A 23724-nucleotide genomic window follows, 5' to 3' on the forward strand; every position below is an offset into this window, starting at 1 on the left:
AAGAGGGAGGGGCAGCTGCTGTTTTTGGGAAGCCCTGACACTGACTGGTCTTTTTCCACACAAAACTTTATTTTCATCTGTTTTTTCAAGGAAATGTATCTGGGTCAGAGGGATAACGCACCGAGTTTACACATAGGCCACAAAGCAGAGCACAGCCAATCAGCGTAACCAAGGACTGTGACGCGCTACTGTGCTCGGTTCAAACCAAAGGACCCCGAATCCCTTCGGCGCATGCGCAAACTCTCGGACTTCACCGGCAGCGTTTACAACAACTGCAGCACAAAGGACTAAGGAACAGACGGACCCTCGTCTCATGCTACTGACTGGATGTGCGACTTTATGTTCGCCAGTATGTGTTTCTATTTCAGAGAAGCGCCAATATCCTGGAATGTAAGCTATAGCAATGCCAAGCCATCTTAGTTTAATTGCTTGGCCGTGGCCCGCTAACTGGCAACAGCCATTACTGCGAATCGTCGAGTGGGCGGGATTAACAGCGCGTAATGTGACGTTATCTTGGAAGCAACACCATGCCTTGATTGGCTGGGGGTCTTTAGTCAACGCCTACATCTGAGATCCGCCTTCGCTTGGAATCATGCGCTGCTTGATGACGTATTTATATTGCGCTGCTAGGCGCAACATGGCAGTAACCCATAGCAACCAATGAAATTTTTTTTATACAGAGAATGCTACCTGCTGATTTAGTCCCCCTCTTTATTTATAAACTTTTACTATGGTATAGACTGTCTTATTCTTGTTAAATCTTTACTTGGTTTTCATTTTATGAGTGTTTGTCGTCTTAGCCCTCTTTCCAACTGCCATATGGGTGTCACTGAGCTTGACCATCAAAAATCTATTGCGCTGTGAGTTTAACAAATTTATTGTTAGGTTTTATTATTTATCATTCAATTCAGAGCCGATCCTATTTAGATTTAAATCTTACATTCAAACCACTACCTGGTTGTTAGGGTTTGGCCCCTTAGTAACGAGGTAGCTGCTGAAAATCCATTTTGCACCAAACTTCAGTCACACCCAAACAGAACAGAACCAGAAGCACAAGTCCCAGTATGTTTACTCATATGCCCAGGCACTGTGTGTAGGGTGGCTGTTTTGGGGGGAGGCCCTCAGTTACCTATATGGTGCATTCAAAGCAATCGCTGCTCTGTAGCAAGAAGAAGACCTGCACACATCAATGGGAAACATTTATGAGTTGGCAGCAATTACATGCACTCACTGTGACAACGGCTTTCAACTCATCCCAGCATTATCCTATGCTCAAAAACATGGCTGCCTTTATTACTGTGAATAGGGTTACCACCTTTTCTGGAAAAAAAAATACTGGCCTTCCAATATATTTATATTTGTTCACTATTAATAACATTAGGATCAACCATTATTTTTACCGGCCAAGCTGGGTGGCAACCCTAGCAGTGAAGCACCTTCTTTTCCATGATAAGAAAAGCAAAATATAAATAAATGTTGGGAATATGAAATGGTATCCAAGGGCCCAAATCTAATCACTTTTTTATATAATGGCAGGGCTGATAGAGGGTTCTCAGACAATAGACGCACATCGGAAGACAATACCTTTTGCACAGTTCCTGCGAGTGGAGAAAAAGTATGCAATATCTTATTTTAGCCATTGGTGAAATCAGGAACCATGGCTGGATAGAGAGTTTCAGAATGCATGTAACTGATAGTAGTAGTGGGTGTACAGGATCTTGTACAGCTATAGAATCTCTTATCCTATGGAGACCTAGACTTTTCTGAAATTTAGATCTCCAACTCTGAAGTCTGTTGAAACATTAATTACACCCAATAGGTTTGGGGTTTCACCAATATGGATTCCTACAATTTACTTTCCATCAAGCTCTGGATACTCTGGCGCTTTCTGGATAATGGGTTTCTGGATTAGGGATCCCACTCCTGTACTAGTATTCCATCTAGTATAAAGGGGGCATTGCCAGTGCAGCTTCAGCCTTTAAAACCCAGAAGGGACCACACCCAAAAATTCATAGGTAAGATGAGGGTGATTGTAGGGTTGGCACCCCTAAACCACAGTTATCACCCAAAAACAGTCCATGTGCCATTGTTGTTAAAGAGGTGCCCAGTTTCCTACCCATGCTCAGTAAACTGGTCTTAAAAAAAAATATGTCCTTCAGTTTTGTTTTTTTTTTCTCTTTAGCTGGCCAATGAAATGCTGAGGTCATTGGGCATTACATTATATGCTGTACATACTGTATATGCTGCACATGATTGGAGAGAAATCTCCGTTCATTTATATGTTGTAGATATTCATTTTTTAGGTACAGTCGGGGACAGTTCTTTGGTAGAATATTTGCTAAAGCCATTTCCCATTTAATGTATTTAGTTCTACAAACATTTCAAGTCACTTACTTTCGAGCTATTTTACAGATTCCCAGTTTGACACAGATGATAGCCTCACACATTTGGAAACAGCTTTAATAGCTTTTAATCAGACTGAAGAAGAAGAGGATCTGAAGCATCTCCATGAAGAAATTGAACTGCTTTTGAAAGTACAGGTATTGTTGCTTTCTAGCAATAGAATTGACACTTGTTGGAAAAGCAGTTTATTATTTAGGAGCAGATGTATCAAAATGTGAGATTAGAGATCACCACATCACTTTCTATGCATTCCTATGGGATTTTTAGAATCATACTTATCAATGGGTGAGTTCAATGATAAGGTCATCATTTGATAAATACAATTCTAAAAAACTCATGGTAATCAATAGAAAGTGGGTGAGTTTTTTCTGCGGTGAGCTCTATTCACACATTTTTATTTATATATGGCTCACTTGTTTGCCCATATGGCTCACTTGTTTGCCCATATTCAAGAACTCTAACTAAAAAAACAAGGGGACAGTGTTAATGGGAGTAATGGGCCATCATACAGGGTGCACCTGTGGATCACAAGCTGGATAGACCTGTGCTAGACATTCTTGTGCATACAGAAATATAGCTACTGCAGGTTGATTTCACACTGTTTGACTAAGAAGTATAACAAAAATGATATCTCCTTCTGTCATTGTTAATTCCAGGACAGCCTTACAGCCAGTTATGTCCAGCACAATAGCTATTAAAGACTCATCATATCTACAGGAATGCATTTGTATTCTTTAAGGCGGTGGTCACTTGCATGGAAAAAGGAAGATTAAACTGTCATCAGAAATCCTCAACAGGCTTTTTCAAAAATCTGGGTAGATTAATAAAGAGTAATAAAGCTTGTAACTGGCTTCCAAAGCCAAACTTAGTATGAAAGTTATAAAATCACATAGTTATAGGAAATCCATAAATATAATAATAAAACTTTTTTTGGTATAATGTGAGTTAATGCCTGTGCCATTCTGCCCATGCCAGAGATTTTATGTTACTGGTTGGCTCTTGAATCTATGCCACAAGCTTGCTTACATGGTAATGCATAGATCCTCACTGCAGAACAGAATGGCTTAATATATTCCAGCACACAAGCATTTTATCCGCATACTGCTAGGAAATTGGATAGCATTGCATTATAATCTTCCATTTTACCACCAATCTCTTTTGTTTTTGATGTTTTTAGCTGGTTTCTCTCCTGTACTATATATTGCCTTATTCAATTTTACTTTTGCCATCACCTTGGGGGATATATAGAGAATTTTACTTACCTACTTGACGTAAATTCCTTTTCTTCTAGTCCCGACATGTCAGTACACATGGGGCATTGCCCCTCCCAGACCTGGAGGTAGGACCTATAACATAGCCAATCAAAATGAATCATGACCTATAAGACCACATGACCTCCTCCTCACCACAGTTATACTTTTGCCATAGCAGTACAGTAACAAAAATAAATAAATTGGGATGGGAAACCCTGTACTGACATGTCGGGACTAGAAGAAAAGGAATTTACGTCAAGTAGGTAAGTAAAATTCTCTATTTCTTCTACGTCCCTCCATGTCAGTACACATGGGATCTACCAAGCCATGCACCGAAAACAAGGGGTGGGAATAACCAACATAATGCAAAAACCAAACTGATGCTAAGGAGGCCCTGAGAAAAGGCCAGCATCACATCCATCCAACAGGGGAGCTGATAAATGTATATCTCCTGAAAAGGGTAGATAAAAGGCACAAGAACATGATCAGAAACTAAACACAACTTGAATGCATCTATCACCAGTGCTGGAGAAATACACGATCCTCAGCAATAGCAAGTGGCCTAAAAAGACTTGGCCCACATTAGCCTGGTCCTGCATCTTAATGGAAGCAGCTCAAACCAGTGCTGACCGGAGTCACCTCTACACCAGAGATCAGTCCAAGATCCACTAACTCCATGCTAATAATACCTAATGAAGACTTAACTAAATGAACACCAACTCTGGTTTATCATAAATCAGCATATCATTGTAACCATTGTAGAGCCATGCTGGTACAGCCCAGTAGCTCCACCAACCACCAAATCTAAACTGGGTATACAACAGCACAAGGATAAGCTGCTGAACCAACCAATGTGACTTAAAGCCATCTACCAGTAAGCTATGCTGTTGCCCCAGCCAATTGCTACACAAGCAAGCAATGGGACCCAAGCCAATTACAATTCTAGAAAACACCCACAAAAGCTGAGGCCACTACAGCTCAAGCTGCACAATGCTACAGTTTATGCAAAAACTGAACCAAACCTGTGACCATACATAGAAGCTACTGAACCAGCCAACAGCTGGGATCACAATCCAAAATCAGGCATGCCAGAAGCTTATAGCATACAAAAACTGGTACCAACCAGCAATGATGCACAATCCACTGGCAGAGAGCCAGCCACCATACATGCAACCAGTGGTGGACCAGCCAGCTATTATGTATTCCAACATAGATGTGCAAGGCCATTGACACACTAGCAGGCCAAGATGCCCGTCAGCTGAAGTGTTTGCAAAAAACCAGAGTGGAATTCGAATACACAAGCAATAGTAAATAAGCCAGCTATTGTGAATGCCACCCTTAGGGACAAGGTAACCAACTGCACTGGCACCTGACACAAAAGTCAATTTCCATACATGCAACAACGGAGCACGTCAGTTGTTGAACTTGCAAAACCCTGGTCCACAAGCCAGCCTTATTGATAATAAGCAGTGGCATACAAGACCAAAAACAATGCATGTAAGGCAGAAGAAAAGGTTAGCTGTAAGCCAACATATGACCAACATCAGCTGCTGAATACCAATCAGCAACAAAATTAGCTATGGGCTGTGAAACTCAGAGCAAACACCAGCTGATGGTACAACCCAGGCTAGATCCAACCAAATAGTTAATCATGCCTACTGCTGGTGTAACCAGAACCATACCTGCAAGGATTGCAGACAAGACAAAACCAATGGCTGTTGTCCTGCCAAGGATTGCCGCAAGGCAAACAGACATGCCCACCAAGGGCCACAGCAAGAATAGTAACCATGCCTATCAGCCGCCACAGCCTGGCTGGTGACCTATGCACCATAGGTCACAGCCAAGACTGCCAGCCACAAGGACTATAATAAAAACTAGCGGCCACCTTAGCCAGGGGCCACAGAAAAGGCCAACAGGCCAAGAACCCTGGTAAAAGGCAAGCAAGCACCTAAGTTAAGGGCCATGAAAACAGGCCCGCAGCCATAATAACCCAGGTAAAAGGACAACCAAACAAATGTGCCAAGGGTAAAAGACCACATGAGCCAAAGGCTCATGCAACAGGCCAGCAGAACAAGGGCCCTTGTAAAAGGCCAGCAGACCCAGGAGCCGAGGACCATGGTAAAAAGCCATGGACCAAAACAAGGGCTCTAACCCAAGCCAAGGGCCATAATGAAAGCCAGAGGCCACACAAACCCAGCTCCCTGGCGAGATGCCCGAGGCCACACAAAGGGCCATAGACTACAAGCATGTTAAGGTGCCAATAGACATAACAGTAAGTGCCCTTTAATCTACCAACAATTAAAGAAGGGAACCCTACAGTCACAAAAACTCAGTAGATGTAGTATAACTACAACTGAGCTCCCAACAAAAGCCACCAGATGGGAATAGAATATCTAAGAGAAGGCCTATATCACACAAAAAGACACCATATAACTCGGAACACTGCCTGTTAAGTGTGGAAACATCATAGGAAAAAATGGGGCACAATGCTGCTACAGCAGAACAAACCCCTAGCCGGTCCTGGAAATACCAGGTGTAATAAGAGCACACTTCCCTACTGTGTCTGCGCAGAGAACTCGGGCTCACAAACCTAAGACCTCAGATGACAACTATACAAGAAGTCAGAGGAATACAGGCACCTAACCAGATAATATGCGCTAGACAGTAGGAATAATCCAGACAGATCCTTGGTGGCAGACTGCTTCTAAGGAGCAGACTCAGGGGCGTAACTAAAGAGGAAGCAGACCCTGCGGCTGCAGGTGGGCCCAAAAGGTATAGGGACCCATGAGGCCCAAATAAAGAGCAATTTCAATATGTATTGGTAAAAAAGCACAACCTCTGGATATGTTAGGGGCCCTAAAATGAATTTGCTGTGGGGCCCAATGACATCAGGTTACAGCACTGAGCAGACTCAATGTAAGGAAGGGGCTACCATACTGCTTCAGCAGTGCAAGCCTCCAGCCAACCCTGCAAGCACCCAGTGTAATAAAAGGCAAATATAACCTCTGTGTCTGCACAGAGGACAATAGAAACAACAGAAGCAAACTGAGGAGTATCTGCACATTACCTGATAGCAATGAAAAGTACGCAGGTTGGAAACTTCAGCTAGAACCCGGATAGCTTTCAGCTGAGGGACATAATTAGCTTATTAACATGCAGACTTAGTACCTTGTGTAACTGCATTTTGCACAGAGGACTCCAGCTCACAACATACGACTTCATATAATATAAGAAGAAACAACGGCAGCTTACCAGATAGCTCAGACTTGTCAGCAGGAATATCCAGTCCAGTGGAACACTGCTTGTTAAGAGCAGACTCATAAGAAAGGAAGGAGGTGCCATACTGCTTGAGCACATGAGCCAATATAACCACTGTGTCAGCCAAGAGGATGCAGGTTCACCCATACAAAACTTAAAATATTAAACAGCAATAGCAAATGGGCCAAAGGAACACCTGCACCTTACCAGATAGTGACTAGATAGCTTGATGGAAACTCCAGCCAAAGCCCTGATAGCTTTCAGCTGAGGGACATATTAAGCATATTAACATGCAGACTTCCCAGTGAAATTAATGTTTCAAATACACAATGGATACTGAGAAATCAAAATCTCTGGATTTAGGTACCACACTGCTTAGGCAGAGGGATTCACCAGCCAGTACTTAAAGTGTAGCAAGAGCCAATACTGTATTTTGCACAGAGGACTCCAGCTCACAACATAAGACTTCAGATAATACAAGAAGTCAGGGGAACACAGGCACCTTACCAGATAGCTCAGGCTTGTCAGCAGGAATATCCAGGTGGAACACTGCTTGTTAAGAGCAGACTCATAAGAAGGAAGGAGGTGCCATACTGCTTGAGCAGTGCAACCTCTAGCCCTTCCTGGAGGTGCCAATATAACTTGTGTGTCTGCACAGAGGATGCAGGGTCACCCATACAAGGCTTAAAATATTAAACATCAATAGCAAAATGGGGCGAAGGCACACCTGCACCTTATCAGAGTGGCTAATTAGCTGGATGGAAACTCCAGCCAAAGCCCCAATAGCTCTCAGCTGAGGGACATAATTAGCTAATTAGCATGCAGACTTCCCAGTGCACTACACACAGTAGATAATGAAGAATCATACTCACCAGCTTCAGGCAGTTATAACTAGCCCATATGCATAACCACGGCCCTTTTGCAGAAGTTCTGTAAAGTCTCACATAACTCAAAAGAAAAGGGGAGTCCAAAAAGCTCACAGGTAACAATGTGGGAAGCCCACACCTGTGTTTGTTCCCAAAAAAGCACTAGATTGAATCTTGTGCCTCGCTGGGCATATAGCAGGGGGGCTGTTTTAGCACAGGGCTAGGACCATGGGAATGCCCACACCTGCACTTCTTCCCAATAAGCGATAATTTACAGATTATGCGTCTTGAGGCATCAGGTAAATTCTTCTCCATTACCTGGGAACCATCCCTCTGTGTCCACACAGAGGTAAAAAATAAGCAAAAATAAAATAAATAAATAAAGATACAGAAGAAAAAACAAAAGGCTCACAGGTAATAATGTGGGAAGCCCACAACTGTGTCTCTTCCCAAAAAGCACTAGATTTAATCTTGTGCCTCGCTGGGCATATAGCAGGGGGGCTATTTTAGCACAGGGCTAGGACCATGGGTATGCCCACACCTGCATTTCCTCCCAATAAGCGATAATTTACAGATTATGCGTCTTGAGGCATCAGGTAAAATCTTCTCCATTACCTGGGAATCATCCCTCTGTGTCTACACAGAGGTAAAAAATAAATAAATAAATAAACAAAAAGAAAATGCAAAAGAAAAACAAAAAACAAAAACTGTGTTTGATTTCTCTCAAAATTCAACAAAAAATAAAAAGTGAGGAGGGAGATCCTACCTCCCTGTCCAGTAGGACAAAAAATAACTGTGGTGAGGAGGAGGTCATGTGGTCTTATAGGTCATGATTCATTTTGATTGGCTATGTTATAGGTCCTACCTCCAGGTCTGGGAGGGGCAATGCCCCATGTGTACTGACATGGAGGGACGTAGAAGAAATACTGTTTTCACCAGTGTATATTCCTCATACAATTGTAGTGGGGAAAATTCTCCAGAGATTTTACACCATAAAAACATAACGTATGTGGAGGAGGTAACACAGACAATGAGATACAAAAATGGCTGTTTTACATAATGGCAGTTCACTAACCTGGACAAATTTTCTTGGTGAAAGTTCATTCTTCTGCTCTTGGTAAATTGGGGAATATTCATTGGAGTAGTTTCACATGGTGATAATGTGAATGTTTGCCACCACAAAGAGAATTTTCATCAATGCAAAGTTGAATGTTAAACATTTTACTCTCCTTTGATGTGGGATCTCATGCTAGAGACCCTGGTTTGATTCCCTGTGGCAACTCCTTGTGACCCTGGATAAGTCACTTAATCGCCTGGAGTCCTGGCTACTTAGTGCGCTTATAATGGCTGCCTTGCTTGCTGTAAGAAAAGCGCCTTATAAAAATGATTCCTTTCCCTAGTAAATGGCAAAAAGAAAGTGAAGTGTTTTATATGCATATAAATATAATGTGCTCTTGGCCTGCACAGGTAAAAATATTGTTTTGCTTCTAATACAGTTCTAGATGTATAGAAATAAAGTAATGTGTATTCATAGAGCAACAGTCCATTTAAGCTGAATAGGGCTAAATGGAACAGGTTAAACAGCAAATAACATATAAACCGTGTTGAATACAATGGGTTTAGTTCTTAGGAAGATAAGCATAGGTCAAATGCCATTCATGTCTGTCTATAAACTGGAAACCTTTCTAATAAAAAAACAGAACATTTCTTGCCAATAAATAATATATTTTAAGATGCCAGGTACAATCTTTAAATTAAAGAGCTGCTGTTATTTATTAAAATCCTGGGTTTGGTGCATTTGCGCTAAATCTAAATGAGTGTTTCCAATGTCTCTGCAAGGGACATTTATCAAAGTGAAAATATCTTATTTCTATACCCTGCCCAATACAGACACATCTGATATTTTGTAACACCATAGCAGTAATTAGCTGTTTTATAGCATGCTCCTTCAAATGCAGGTATGCTAAATAACCACAAGGTGTCAGCAATCAAAACATCTGCCACTGGGTGTCTATTTGATTTTGTATTATCTTTAATAGATATCATTAGCTGCATACACTTGCTAATTCTGAGGATGTTCTATGCATTTTGTTTTCTCCAGTGTATGCAAATACACACACCTAATTTGTACTAATAGTACTACACACTATATGATTCTCTACCACCATCATTGGTTATCAATGGCCTCCTGTATTTGGATGTATTATTACAAGCAGAAATAGTCATGTGAACTTATTCCTAATTCATGCATCAGAGTGTAAAGAGTGCATTGTTTAATATTGTCATTTGTGCAGTTTGGAAAATAAAAAAGGGAATATGAAGAATGCATATGAAGTGAACATCAAGTGAATATGAAGAAAGAAATTAGCTGTCAACGAGCAACATTAACCAGTAAGCCTATTCCTCTCTTCACATAAAGAAAAACAAATTGGCCCTGCACCACGTATTGATGAAGGGGATTATCTGATCCAAAGAGTATGGTGTGCTGGCCACAGACAGAAGTTCTACAAATATATAATTAGGTATTGTACCTAATTAAGAAAGGATGTGTTGGTGGTTAAAACATAGCTGTTATTAGTGTAGGTTCAAATGTAATGTCAAACCAAGGGAACAATCTAGAAATTTTCTTAATTCTCTGGCAAATATTTAAGGGTACAGTTACTATAGTATTCACTAACTTTTAAATACTATTGGCCGTTTTGTGAATAACCCTGCCTGTGTCCAGTTTTGTACACCAGATCATTGGCCTAGGGAAAAATGTAGGTTGGCTCAGTTATATTTCATTTAGACATCCTTAAGTCTCAGGACTGAAATTATTCAGTACTTAATTTACTGTAGCCCTGCAAGTCTTAATTTTTTTTTTAAAGGCAAAGTTTAAGTTTTCTGGTAGAAATGGTACTGTTTCACGGCTATTCGTCAGTTGCAAAGGTTGGCATGCCACTATACTGCAATGAAATATATGCTACCTATGTCCTGTCTTTGACCACCATATCATGGCATAGAGGGAAGGGAAAAAGAGAGACAAAAGCCTAACTCGTTTCCTGCCTGCTGGGGCACTAAAGCTGGCCATAGATATAAAGATTTTTAAAAGATCTTTTTGTTATCGTTGGAGTAAGCTTATCTTGAAACGATCGTTTAAATGTACAATTTGTCCATCAACTAAAAAGACCATTTCAAGCGATGTTGTCTAGTTGAAGCTAGGAAAACTGAGGGTAGCTGCCTGCTTGGCTCTACAAACAATTGGATAATAGATAGATTTTCACTGTGACCGATGAAAATTTTCTAACCTGGCCGATCAATTTTCTGACTGATGTCGGACAAAAAATCATTAGATGCACGATCGTTCGATTCTAACTAACCTCACGATAATTTGACGGATTGGTTGGATTGCACTAAAATCGGTCGTTCATCAAAAAAAAGTCTTTGCGTCTATGGGAACCTTTACCCATAGGCTATAAGTGCAACAGCAGGCACGAAACTCCTGTCCTAATAAATGTTTTTCTATTTTTGACTAATTTTTGTTTATTTTTTTTATTTTGTTTTTTAAATCGCATTTTGGTTTTTGCTTCACATATATTCACCCACAGATTGGGGTGAACTGTGAATTCTTTCTCCTTCTTCCTTCTCCTTCTTCATCATTTATTTCGTTACTGAACTATTATATACTCTGATGCCTACATCTTAATTGGTGTTTTGCATCATAGAGGGAAGGGGGTTGCTTGTGTGGCACCTAACCCATGTGCCTATATTCCTGACCTAAAGGGGTGGTTCACCTTTATTTTAACTTTTAGTATGTTATAGAGTGGCTAATTCTAAGCACCTTTTCTCTTGGCCTTCATTTTTTCTTTTTTTATAGTTTTTGCAAGATTTGGCTTCTTTTGACTCTTTCTAGCTTGGAAATGAGTCAGTGACCCCATCTACAAAACTAATGCTCTGTAAGGCTACAGCTTTATGTTATGGCTACCTTTTATTACTCATATATCTACTCCATTTCATGTTCCAGTCACTTGTTCAAAACAATGCATGGTTGCTAGAGTAATTTGGACCCTAGCAACCAGATGCTGAAATTGCAAACTGGAGAGCTGCTGAATAATAAGCTAAATAACTAAAAACAAAGGTGAAAAAAAAGAAAACCAATTGCAAATTGTCTTAAAATATCACTCTCTACATCATACTAAAAGTTAATTTAAAGGTGAACAATCCCTTTAACATGTTTTACACTGATTATATATCACAACCTTTCTTAATTAGGAATATAATCTGCGATCAGGTTTTACATTACCTAATTATATATTTGTATATTAGTCTAATCCTCTCTTCCACTGTTCATACATCTGTTTTTAATCCATATAGTCTGGAAAATGAAGAAGATATTTCATCAAGTGAATATGAAGAAGCAGCTGAACAGCTGAAGTGTGTAACAGAGACATTAATCAGTAAGTTTAAGACCTTCATCATCATGCTCACCTTATATCAAACTTTAGCATGACCTTTATGTTTAGTCAAGTTGTAAGTTTAAGTTTATTGACAAGTCTTTTAGCATTTATGTAGTGTTGACATGTTGCATAGAGTCAGGACATGTCTACATTAACATTTTTACAAATATTGTAAATTAATCTGATATAGGGAAAAAAAGCAGCAGTTCAGTTTAGTGGTAAAATGTAATTAACCCTTTATTGTCCTATTAAATCTATTCTGCTGTTTATTACAGTTATGTGTTGTGTAGCAGGCAGTTTGCTAGTACCTGTACCACGTGCATAACACAGCAGTTTAATTTATGGGTACTGATAGATTCAGTTTATATTTGAACGGTTCTATTTTCTTCTACATGCCTTACTGACGAATTTTAGACAGCCAAGCATTCTGTTTTCTTATTCTCCCCTCAGCTCTCCTCCTTGTGTTTTTTGCTTTCATAAATTCCATGTCATTGGCCGTTGCAAGATGTCTTACATTCCTCTGCTTTCAGTGATGTTACTCCTACTGCATTCACTAGAGCCCTTGTCAGCAGAGGTGTGGGAACAATAGTGCTACTGCATACAGTTTGGAATATAAATGATCCAGCTGCTAATTGGCAATTTATTGGAAACAAGCAGTGTTTTCCTGTACCGTTATCATTTTATTTTTATTCGTTCATTGACTTAAAGTGGACCTGTCACCCAGACATAAAAAAAGTTTTTTTTTTGTTTTTTTTTTCATTATTATATTAAAGCGTTCATAGCTGTTGAAAACTCATTTAAAGATCTCTTAGGCATAGAGGCTGGGCAACAATTACTTTCACTTTCCATTCAGCACTTCCTAGATGTCACTGCTCTCCCCACATTCCTCAGTTCCCTTAACCAATTAATTGTGTAGCCAGGGCATCGGGATGGACATCAGGTCCCCCATTCTGGTGCACAAACAAGATTCTCCTGTCTCCTGTCTGCTTGCTATAATTATGAATTCCCAGACTGATGGAAACAAGATTCAAATAATTTATATAGTGTAATTAAAGTTTATTTTGCTTGACTAACATGATGAAATAGGATTTGGAATAATTTATTTTGGTGAAGAGTCCCCTTTAAAGCATTGGAATATTTTGATACAGCTAATTACCTATCAATAAGAAAACCAAAGCAAACCAGCAGCCTCTATTGGCAACCATCTAATGTTGGGAGCTGCTATCGGATTGATGTGGGTTTGACATCACGGATCTACACAACTAGTCCTAATTCATATTACATGGTTGTATGTGTAACAAATTTTCTTACTGTCCACAGGAATAAACAAACAAATACTAGCAATACACAGGGAACAACAGAAAAGGTCACAGAAAGGTAAAAAATAAATAACAATTTCCATCAGAGAATGTATTCTGAACACTAAGCACTAAGGTAACATACTTGTGTTTAATGTATTCAGGCACCAGAGACATCTGTTTTCTTTAGCAGAGCGCACACCTTATAATCCAGATAAACCCTGTGCTAGTAAAAGATTACTCAGCAGTATAAGCATAAGCATGTAAGCATGGAAATAATATTAGACTGTGTTTTAATCTCTGATACATGTAGATCTGGTTATAAATGCTTAAAACCATTCACTGATCCTTAAATAGTTGACGTGTATTTCCACCCAAAACAAAATTTAGCAAACTAGGAGTACATGCCAACATATACAACTTTCTCGTACACTTACAAAGATATAAATGAAATTTGAAAATACTAAAAGCTATACGATGCAGACAAAACAGAGGCGCCAAAAGGATAAAATTAGCTAAAAACACTTAAAAACCCAATGGGTAATTCAGAGGAGGTAGTAGTGGACTTACCTCCTCCAAGCAGACACCAACGAAAGGGGTAATTTTCAGTAATAGTTTATTCACAAACAGTATTGCAACGCGTTTCGCAGGCATTTCCTGCTTCATCAGGCAATGTGGAACGGGAGCAAAAACAACAGTGTCTTTGTATAAACACGCCAGAGGCGCCTCTGTGACAGACAGATTCGAGTTTAGTTGAATTTGATTCAGGTTTTCGAAACGGTAATATTCGAGTTTTAGATATTACATTTTTTTATTAAATAACCCCGCAATGGAATTTTGAATATAATTTATTAGAGTTAAAAAAATATTCACATGAATTAGAAATTCGACCTTTGATAAATGTGCCCCTAAAAGTCTTGGTTTGCATTCCCACATTGCCAGTGTCAACTACTCGTTACTTCATTGTTTTGTAAAGTTAGTCCAATCTTCTGTCGTCCCCTGCATAATAACACTTTTCCCCCCCCCCTCCCATATGAATAAGCCTTTCCTCAGTGTAGAATATGCTGCATCCTCATTTTCTTTACTCCATTAAACTTGTATGTGGGTTGTTTAATAATACTAGTTAGGTGTGCCTTTGGCAGTGTTGCCGTTCCTTCCTCAAATTGCTTGGACTCCTATGTATTCTGCCATACCCTAAGAAGATGCTCACCCCAGTGCAAGCACCTGACCAACTTTATTATCCTATATGTAGTCTTTTAGAATACAATTGGTTAGATTTTAATAATAAGTGTTACAATTCTGATTTCGAACTAATCGTATTGTTTTTTTCTTTCTTCAGGAAAAGCCCTTAAGTTCTAGTGCTCCTAAAAAGAGACAGGTACGGTTATGAAAATGTTATATATGTAGTACAGGTATTGGACCTATTATCCAGAATGCTTGTAGTTTTCTGGATAAGGGGTCTTTCCATCAATTTGGAACTTCTTATCTTAAGTCTGCTACAAAATCATTTAAAAATTAACTAAACTATGATTTTTTCTCCAGTAAGGATTAATAATGTCTTAGTTGGCACCAAGTACAAGTACTGTTTTATTATTACAGAGAAAAGAGAAATCGTTTTAAAAAATGAGAATTATTTGATTAATATGGAGTCTATAGGATATGAGCTTTCTGTAATTCAGAGCTTTCTGGACAACAGGTTTCCGGGTGACGCAGTATGAGTTAGTGCAGTTGGCACAACACTAGCCCATTGCTCCTGATTCATTTGCATCGCAATTTTAAAAACAAAACACAAACGAAGTAACTTTTTAATGGATAGCAAAGATGAACCGAAAGTTGATTTTCTGCTTTAAACATCTGTTTCTCATACCAATGTTTATGCAATTTATTCTAAATTATTATCTGGAAGACCATTATCCAGAGTGGTCTTCTATATAGCAATGTCATATAGCCACACAGCTTGAGTGTGTGGGCTGCAGCCAGAATAAATGTTGGGTTAAGAAATGTACAAATAAATAGTTTAAATATATAACCAACTTTAGAAAGAAAAATGGAAGTATTTAATAGAAAATTGTATGAATTAGTGGTTATTCTGAAGAACGTATTAATTTTAAAGGGGAAATATTGCGAAAATGAAAATTTAATATAAGCTTCAGCGTACTGCAATAAATGCAAACAATTAAAAATTCTGTACCGTTTCTGAAATAATCAAGTTTATCTTCACTATTCCTCTCTCAGCACCTGTTTCTCTTCATTCTGTCTTCATTCAAGAGTTGGGTGTCAGATGAATAATCCAATATATCTTATGGGGGGGGCTTCTTTTACCAAGAATGCAGAATTTGTGCAAAAGGCAGTTATTTTGTTAGATTGTGTTTGTGCTGGAATCAGTTATTTTGAGTGAGCTCTAATTAATCTGCTAGGAAAGGAGCCCCCCATAGGATATTTTGGATCATTCATCTGACACCCAACTGCTGCATGAAGAGAGAATGATAAGAAACATAGAGAGAGAGGAATAGTGAATATAAACTTGATTATTTCAGAAACAATGACGAATATTTAACTGATTGTATTTAGAAGTTTCTTACTTCAGTATAAGGAAGCTTATATTACATTTTCATTTTTGCGATAGGTCCCCTTCAACTAAACATCATTTAGAAGTAGATTATGACAAGCCAATAAACCTTAATATGTATCAATTATATAGGTTACTTGGGTTGATATGTATTTACTGTAAACCCTACCAAGGGAACGTACCCTCAGTATAAGTGCCTGGTCATTTGCCTGTAATGTAATCCCAAGATTGTAGCATGGCTAGATCTTGCCACCCTCCTTGGTTACAGCCACAGTCACTGAGCTTTTCTTCTAGATAATTGGTGCAGATGAAGCCAGCAAGGGTACATATGATCTCTTGTTAGACCTGTTTCAGAACAGAGTTCCCACACAACTTCATAGCCCTTGTGATTGGTCTATAGTTTAGTAGAGAATACAGTTACTCATTCATGAAATCTTAACTGTATGCATTCTAAAACTATAAACCTTTACAGTTGAGTAGAGTTAACTCACAGAGCAAGAGGTCCTTCAGATCATGGCATTTATATTTTCCTTTTTAATCTGTGCTTGCTTTTATATTGAGTGCTCAAAGCACTGTGTATGTGTTAAACCAGTAGTGTGTTCAGCATCACAAAGGGCCCCAAGCACATTACATTAAAGGAATCGTTCAGTATTAAAATAAAAACTGGGTAAATAGACAGGCTGTGCAAAATAAATAATGTTTCTGATATAGTTAGTTAGCCAAAAATGTAATGTATAAAGGCTGGAGTGACTGGATGTCTAACAGAACAGAACACTACTTCCTGCTTTTCAGCTCTCTTGGTTTCCACTGACTGATTACCCTGGTGACCAAGCAGTAACCAATCAGTGAATTGAGGGGGGGCACATGGGCCATAACTGTTGCTTTTGAATCTGAGCTGAATGCTGAGGATTAATTGCAAACTCAATGAACTGTTATGTCCCATGTGGCCCCCCTTAAAGTCGCTGACTAACTCAGAGTTAGAGAGCTGAAAACAGGAAGTAGTGTTCTGGCTATTATATTAGACATCCAGTCACTCCAGCCTTTATACATTACATTTTTGCCTAACTAACTATATTAGAAACATTTTTTATTTTGCACAACCTATCTATTTACACATTTTTTTATTTTTACATTGAACTGTTCCTTTAAAGGAACTTTATTTGAAGACTGTTTGCCATCTTATGGGCTGGTAGAAGTGATATTTGATTACCGGGACAGAGCGTGAGTAGTACTAATAATATTAACACCGTACTAAATTTAATCAGAATTCTAAAAAAAATATATATAAAAAAAATATGTTTAGCTAATATAAAAATATAAAAAATGTTGACTACTGGGAAACTAAATCTCTAGTGTATATGCGGTCAATACTATACTTTGTAATACTTTTTTAGTAGTATGTGCCATTGGATAATCATAAATAGAAAATTGCCATTTTAAAAAATAAGGGCCGCCCCCTGAGATCGTACGATTCACTGTGCACACATACAAACCACATGTAAGGTCACATGAGCCAATTAACAGACAGAGTTCTGCCTTTTGCTTCCTCACTTCTTCCTGTTACAGTTAGAGTTGTAGTATTTCTGGTCAGGTGATCTCTGAGGCAGCACAGATAGAGTCACGAAATGGGGGTTCAAGGCAAAAAGATGTAAAATATATATGTAAATATATATTCCAGTTTGGTACGATTCTTTAATATGTCATTCAATTTGATATAAACTTGTTTCTTAAGTATTCATTTTGAGGGTATAGTTATCCTTTAAGATCCCCCATGTAAACAAACACTGGAATCCAGAACACAATAACATCTAAAATAAAACGGAGTACAACAAACACATCTTAAACTGTTAATATACAGAGATATCTTACAACAGTTCTATCCCCCTTGTGTGCCCTCCATTAAAGGTGAACTAAAGTCTAAAATAGAATAATGCTAGAAATTCTGTATTTTGTATACTTAAAGGGGTTGTTCACCTTCAATGTCCAAATCTTATGAAACCACTGACAATGTATTATATGTTTTAGAAACTCAGTTGTTCCTAAAAGAAAGTAAAACGCATAGTGTAAAGTTGGTTTATATACCTTTTAAATCTGTCCTTCTCCTCTCTCTGACCAGCTTTCTGAAGGGATGGGAGTGGCCTATTTTGAACCTGACACACTGATAACTTCCTACATGCTTACATCATCACTCCCAGGCTTTGTCCTTACTTGTTTCTCATTGGACAATGATACTGCCCTCCCCCTAGCATTTCATTGGTTGCTTGTGTAGTTGAAAAAGTTCATTTTTCGTTTACATTGGCTGCTATCTTCTTGTGTATTAATTGAGAGTTCCACATAGGTAAACATATTTTTACTGTGCAATTACTTTGAGGTGTTTTTGTATCTACATGTATGCACCTCTTTCTGTATACATGACCTTTTTTTAGAGTCTCTGTCCACATTCACACACACACACACACAACCTTTCCTTGTGACAAACAGTCACATAACCATGCAGATAGGGCTGCGACCTGGCTAGCTGGTAAGAATGATGTAGAAAAAAAAAATCGGGGTGCAGGGGGGGATTCGTGTAGAAGGAATGAATGGATGTGTATGAGGTATAATGACAGTTTTATATAATATGGGAAGGTGGCTATTTTTCCCAGAAAAGATGGCAATTCTATACACAGACAATCACATCACAGGATGATGCAATCTTGTACTCCCCTACTTGCACTCATTCACCTCCCTAGTCTATGACTGAATAGACAGCTATAGGGCTGCCACATTTTCTCAATAAGAAAAATCCAGTATTCCTATATTTTTATCTTTCTTCTATATTCATAATGTCACGCATTTAAGTCATCAAGCATTATATTTTCTTGCAGTAAGCACTAAAAGTGCCTCAACGATCCACTCTCTCACTGACTATTTTGATAAGCACGCTGCTCCAGTGTTGTGTGTTGTTTATGTCCATGACCAGAAGTTTGTTTAGGATAGTGTTGTTCTACTTCTGTAGTACAAGCTTGAGTTTTCTGGCCTACATGGTGGAGAACTGATTTTTAAACTGCACCCACTTTAAACCATGCCCATAATATCACAAGAAGTTTTAATATTATATCCACATTAATGATGGTAGCACACCAAAAAAACAAATGGTTGGTACTCCCTGCAGGGATATCACCCAGCACTCAAGTGAAAAAATGTATAGTTATATTAAGCTGTACCCTTCAGGGGGAACTAAACCCTAAAAAAAAAACCCTAACCCCCTACCCTACATTGACCCCCAAAACTAAGTGTTACCCTGGGCAAATGCCCCTAAGTCTTTACTAACTCCCTGGTGCAGATTCTGTCCAGCGGCGTTCATGGGCGCCATCTTTAGAGCAACATAGAACAACATTAGACATACAGTATGTATAGATGTGTGTGTATATAATTGATAGAAATCAGCAGTCTGTTCTCTTAGAGTGGGTTGGTCCAAGTGTAATTTCTGTCCTGAAATTAAACTTAGATTATTTTTACAGTCCAGTGCATGCCCATAAACTGCACAGAGTTCTGTCCGTGACACCATACATTTTTTGGATAATCTGGTTTGCAACAATTGAGTACTTCAGCTTATTGATCCACAGCATGTGAAAAGCTGGACAACCCTGAGTTGTGTAATAGAACAATGTAGTAGTAGCCATTCAAAAACATCTGAATGTTTTTCGTAATTACTACTGCATGACAAGTTATGTTACAAGCGTTTGGAAGGTAATTGCAATGCAAGTCTATGGTGGGCTATTTCAGAATCAAAATGCATGCCAAACAATTGTAGCCCAAAAAGCAATCCACTGTAAAGTTACTAAACTGATAATGTCCTCACAGTACTTATATGTTCACTTTTGAAATGTAAAATGAATTCATATATTAAACATCACTTTAAAAGTCAGAGTATCAGTCACCCTAGAAGACTAGACCAATAGGAACGACTGCAAGTTAGAGATGAACAACCAGAACTAGAATGAAGTGAAATAGATGACTAAAGTGCCACTTTCATATTTTTGTAACCTATGAGTTGCTGGCAATTACATTTACATTCTGCAAGACAGCTGTTGTGCCGGAAGACTAGTATTATGGGTCAAAATATGAAATTTCTGTGAAACTACTAAGAAAAATTTAAAAAAAGAGTTTTAAAAAATATATTATAGAAGAACAAAGATTTTATATATATATATATATATATATATATATATATATATATATATATATATATATATATAATAAACAAAAGCTATGAATATCTTGTATAATTATATCCTTATAAACGGTGAGTTCTGATGTCATTTCTGTCACATGACTCACTGAAATTTGTGTATTATAATAAATAAAGTACCCCCACTTGCAAAATATAAGGATATTAGAAGTTACCTCGGAGTTCCATGACCTGTATATATGTGTTTATATGGTCATGAAACTCCTCTGTAACTTATAATATCCTTATATTTTACAATAGGGGGTACTTTATTATATATATATATATATATATATATATATATATATATATATATATATATATATATATATTATATATATTATATATTATTTTTTTTTTATTATTTTTTTTTTTTTGGAATTGGATACCCTTTAAGGATTATGGCACATATGGAAAAATGTAGAGTATTAAAAATAAAACATAAAACACGTAAAATTGACAATACAATGTATTGAAGTGTAAAGACTAGTATCAAGGGCTGCAAAGCCTAGCCTAGGGCAGCAAAGCTCTAGGTATGGTATCCCACCTGCTGGATGCATCTACACTGGCGACAAGGTGGGAGATACTGATAACTGTTTGAACCAGACCCCAGCATAGCCATTGAGGAAGCGGCAGTAGCAGCAGCGGGAAGTTGACAATGTTAGGTGCAAGTGGTGGAGCGGGCTCTCTAGTTGAGGCACTTCTCAAGAATAGCACTTGAGCTTTAAATCAAGCCCTGTGCACAGGCAAGATTTGCACTTAAAACAGTTATAATAATTAAAAAACCATTAAAAGCTGCATTTTGGCGTATGTACATATTGAACTAGTTTATAATACAGTATAATAATAGCCTAAGGAAGATTTATAAATGTTTATATTTTACTGGGAAAAACGTGACGTGTTTTTTCACAAGTTCAGCCTTTACTGGCCTTGGGATTTCGTGTGAGTATTTCAGCTGTTGATTCCCAATGAAAAACTTTTTCACCTGCCACATATAGAATGACATCTCTCATGATATCAAAAACAAAGTTACATTGTTTGATATCATATACTGGCTTTACAACCCAATCTTTTTTTTTTTACAGAATCTTTTCCCACAACTTTTACATGGGCATGACAACGTTCAACATTATTGTTGTGTTCTATAACAGCCAGCTGTGTTCTGGCCACTATTCCATCCATAAAGAAGTGGAATCTTTTTGAACAGTATTTTAAAACATTAGAGTGGAATACTTCAAGCTCCCCTGTATGGCAAAATTGTGACACATGCCTGAGATCTTTCAATATGGTTTGGTTTTCCATAATCTCACATAGTTTGGTGTGTGCGCTCGACCATTTTTTAAGCCACAGGCGTTGTTTCTGTGCATCCTCATCCAAATCAAGGTGTTGATGGTACATTTTTCCTGACTTCCATTTGTGAATACCAACAACATGGTAAAGGAGGGAGCACCACTTTTCTTTAAGCAATGCAGCACTTCCCTCACAAGTCCGAGAAGACCACCACAGGTGAGTTTTAACTGGTGTAACCCAGTCAGTTAGTTCTTTATCTATTTTTTTTTTTACTGGCAACTGATGTTTTTTTGCCAATTGATTTGGCAAAATGCCACAAGTCAGACTGATGCACAATAGCTGGATATTTCTTTTCCATTAGTAATTTGATACTTGGTTGTCTATCTGTACATATTAGTTGAACGTTGACACCTTTTTCTAGTAGCTCATTCAGTGCTTTTTGAAAGTTTTTCTTTTCTAATGAAAACTCAAGAGAAACTTGGTCAACTGCAAAATTTACAATTTATTTTTGTTGTCTTTCTAGGAAGGTGTAGACACAGTATTTGGCACTGAAGCCTGGGCTGTCTCACTGCCCATCACCTGAGAGGCACACTCCTTTATTAACAATTTGTTGCAATGTTTTCTCTTTCTCTATGTGCCAATGAAAATCAATTGTAGGATAAAGATATGTCCGTTGATTCAGAAAATGAGTTGTTTTTCCAACTTGTTTAAGACCTAGTATCGTGTTCATATAGCTAACTTTTGTATAACTGGAACCAGAATTGCTGCAGACATTAATATGTTTCCTAGTGGCATTCTTCCTTGTTTAGGCTGGCTCTCCCACAAATGGAAACAATGTCCTTTGGAGCATACAGCATCTACACTTAGATATGAAACAATGTGTTTTTTCTTTAGTTTTTTAATGGCGGCTGTACAGTTCAAGGCACCCTTGCATCCTGATGACATCAGAAGACGGTCAAGACAAGATTCAAATACAAGGTATTTATTCTCAGTGACAACATCAGAAATGGTATCAGAGGTATTGTCAGAACCAAAAGTTGTATGAGGAAATGATTCTTCCTCTTCCATCTCTAATAGCTGGGTGCTCTCCATTGAAGGATGATATGATTCATCTCGAGTTCTTTTTCCACACTCGTCTTGAGATTCTTCAAGATTTTCCAAAGAATCATCTAGATATGAATCAGATACTTGTATGGAATTTTGTTTTGAAGAAGATGGCAAAGAAAATTGGTCCATATTAAATAATGTGCCATGGCTCCTCTCAAGATGTTTTATATTAATTGGTGTGGAGTGTTTAAAATGCTCCTGATCAATCTGAAGGATAGAGGTAAAGGAATCTACTGCTGTCTCCTTTTCTAGTTCACACTGTATAGCTTTGGACTTTTGACTCACAGCTGCCTAGCGTGAGAGCGTAGACATGTTTTCAAAAGTACTTTGGATTTGTACATATTCCAACACTTTTCTTGTTTGCAACTTAATCTGGGTTTGTACCAGATTCTAACATCAGTGGATTTCTAAACACATGTTTTGAAGATGATAAAGAGGTACAAGTTGGAACGTTGGAGCTTTGAAATGATGACAATTCTTCCTCATTCCCTTCAGGAGTAAATGTTGACTTTTGTGATGGAGTTCTCGGTTTGCTTGCTAAAGCCAAGGATCTTGCACTATAGGAATGGAAAAAAAATCAATAAGATTCACAGATATACTTCCAATGTTGATGTCAGTGGAACTGTTAGAAATTATATCAGCAGATGATGTACAGATGTATTTGTCATTGCCTGCAATAGTTTTCTGTTTTTTTCGCCCCATTCTTGTAGTAATGACATCAGGGGGCACATTTACCCAGGGTCGAATATTGAGGGTTAATTAACCCTCGATATTCGACCGTCGAAGTAAAATCCTTCGACTTTGAATATCGAAGTTGAAGGATTTACCGCTATTCCTAGGATCGAACGATCGAAGGAATAATCGTTCGAACGATTTTAATCCATCGATCGAAGGATATTCCTTCGATCAGAAAATTTTTAGGAAGCCTATGGGAACCTTCCACATAGGCTAACATTGGCCTCGGTAGGTTTTAGGTGGCGAACTAGGGGGTCGAAGAGACAGTACTTCGACTATCGAATAGTCGAACGATT

The 23724-nt window shown here is 38.2% G+C and overlaps 1 long non-coding RNA gene across 6 annotated transcripts; it reads left to right on the plus strand.

The window, feature by feature from the left end:
* Positions 1-23480, plus strand: LOC108695343. 6 transcript variants are annotated; one of them, XR_005962308.1, is made up of 8 exons: positions 1-1615; positions 2413-2540; positions 10075-10171; positions 12134-12216; positions 13537-13593; positions 14854-14892; positions 21382-21802; positions 22110-23480. It is a non-coding gene; the product is annotated as an uncharacterized LOC108695343 (long non-coding RNA). The 6 variants fall into 6 exon arrangements; XR_005962310.1 differs by lacking the exon at positions 13537-13593 and having other exon boundaries at positions 22110-22564; positions 22664-23480; XR_005962309.1 differs by lacking the exon at positions 13537-13593 and having other exon boundaries at positions 22481-22564; positions 22664-23480.
* The last annotated feature ends 244 nt before the right edge of the window (positions 23481-23724 follow it).

This window comes from Xenopus laevis, chromosome 6S (genome assembly GCF_017654675.1).
Source record: "Xenopus laevis strain J_2021 chromosome 6S, Xenopus_laevis_v10.1, whole genome shotgun sequence".
Lineage (NCBI taxonomy): Eukaryota > Metazoa > Chordata > Amphibia > Anura > Pipidae > Xenopus > Xenopus laevis.